This window comes from Echinops telfairi, unplaced genomic scaffold (assembly GCF_000313985.2).
Source record: "Echinops telfairi isolate 266 unplaced genomic scaffold, ASM31398v2 ScPeMD7_2573;HRSCAF=3158, whole genome shotgun sequence".
Classification (NCBI taxonomy): domain Eukaryota; kingdom Metazoa; phylum Chordata; class Mammalia; order Afrosoricida; family Tenrecidae; genus Echinops; species Echinops telfairi.
In genome coordinates, this window is record NW_022106471.1 from 1,662,908 (window position 1) to 1,664,792 (window position 1,885).

Consider the following 1,885-nt stretch of genomic DNA (forward strand, 5'->3'; position numbering starts at 1 on the left):
AAGAGTGACCGTCTTGGAAACCAACCCACAAGAGCAGTTCTCCCTTGTCCTCCAGGGCCTCTCTGCCACGACTTTGGCCTTGGCGGTGCAGTGGTTACACCTTGGGCTGCCAACTTTACAGTCAGCGATTTGAACCCACCAGCCACTCCATGGGAGGAAGAGGAGGCTTTTTCGTCCTGAAGAGAAGAGTGAGAGCCCCGGAAACCCACAGGGGCAGTTCTCACTTGTCCTAAGGGGCCGACGGGAGTCAGAATGGACTCCATATCTGTCAGGTTGGATTTTAATTTTTTGAGGGAGGAGGGAGAGAGGGCATCAGTTTCTGTCTAAGGCCATGAGACATCTGGTGACTGATGTCGGTGATGGTTTCCCAACACAATGCATTTGGTGTCACTAAATGGTATCCATCGACTTAGCACATGTTTTGTTATGTATCTTTTTATAACATTGAAAAAAACAAAAAGGTAGGCTCCAGGCGGTAGTGCACACCTGCTCAGATTTTCCTGAGACTGACATGGGTGTGTCTGTCCCTGAGCCTCATCCTCCTCACTACAGAGCCACAGGGACTGAGGGAGTCGAGGTGAGCTGGGTGGGTGCCTGCCATTAGGAGCCAAAACCCAGTGCGGGAAGCACAGAACTGTCACAGGGGGAGAGGGCGGCGCAGAGCGAGGCCACCTCACCTGGGCAGCCGCTGCCCCACAGCAGAGACTCTGCGGCCGGTGGGCTAGCAGGCTGGGACATCCTTCCTTGGGAACCGGCCCCGGAGCATTGTCGGGCACTCACAGGACAGGGCCCCTTAGGTCCCAGGTGATTCTCCCACGCGTTTGTTCTGGGGGCAGCTGTGCACCCACGCCCCCTCTGTGCTCCAGGCCAGTGCTGGGACTGGCAGAGCCTGCCCGGCAGGTCTCAGAGATCCGCCCCAGGGCTTTCTGGGCACAGCTGGGCCTCACAGCCCCCTATTCCTGAATGTCAGGGCCCCAGCTCAATAGCCTGGCCCAGTGCATCCAGCACTTGCTGGGTGTCCATCCTGCAGGGCAGCACAGCTGACGAGGCGGGCGGTGCCCCACTTTACAGCTAAGATAACAGACTGGGAGGGGAAGTGTCTTGTTACGGACAGAGGAGGCCCAAACCAGGTGCTGTTTCCACACCCCACCCAGGACAAGGCCAGAGGTGACTCCACTAAGGGCCCCGCCCTCTGGGAGGATGTGGAACCAGAGGTGGGCTAACTGACCAACACAGCCCAGAGCATGGCCAGAGTGCTGGGAGGGCTGGTGACTGCCCACCCTTCTGAGCCCCTGGCCCCCTCTCTGCCCAGAGGACCCCTTCTGCATGGTGGGCACCCCTGCTAAGTGGACGCTTGTCATCCCCTCGCCGTGGAAACATCTCTCACCACAGTCATTTTAGGGAAGGAAGAGACTGTGGTTTAAAAACACTTGCGTTTGAGCAACGGGGCCCTTTTCAAAGGAAATTTTCTAGATGAGATAAAAGGGGGAACTGGGGTTTGTGTGTGACCTCTCCCCTTTCTGGGTAAAAGGAGTGTGGTGGTGGTGGTGGTGGTGGTGGTGGGGCAGACACCCGGGCGGCCTATGTGATAACGTCTAGCACTGAAGCCAGGCCCTGCTGCAGCGCCCGGCCAAGCTGGGAGGGTATCGACCTGCCCCTGGAGCTCCCGCACGTCTTCGGCGTGTGTCTCTGTGGCAGGCATGCTCAACCTCTTATTTGAGACTGTGCGCCTGGAGACCGGATGGTGCCTGGCACATCCTGGGAGCTCAGTCAAGATGGGTTGGCTACATGCACAAATGGGAGGACTGGGCACTCAGAGCCGCTGTAGGTGGGAGCCCTCCCTCCTACCTGCCACTGGTACCACTTAGCAGGTGTCCCCTTTGGC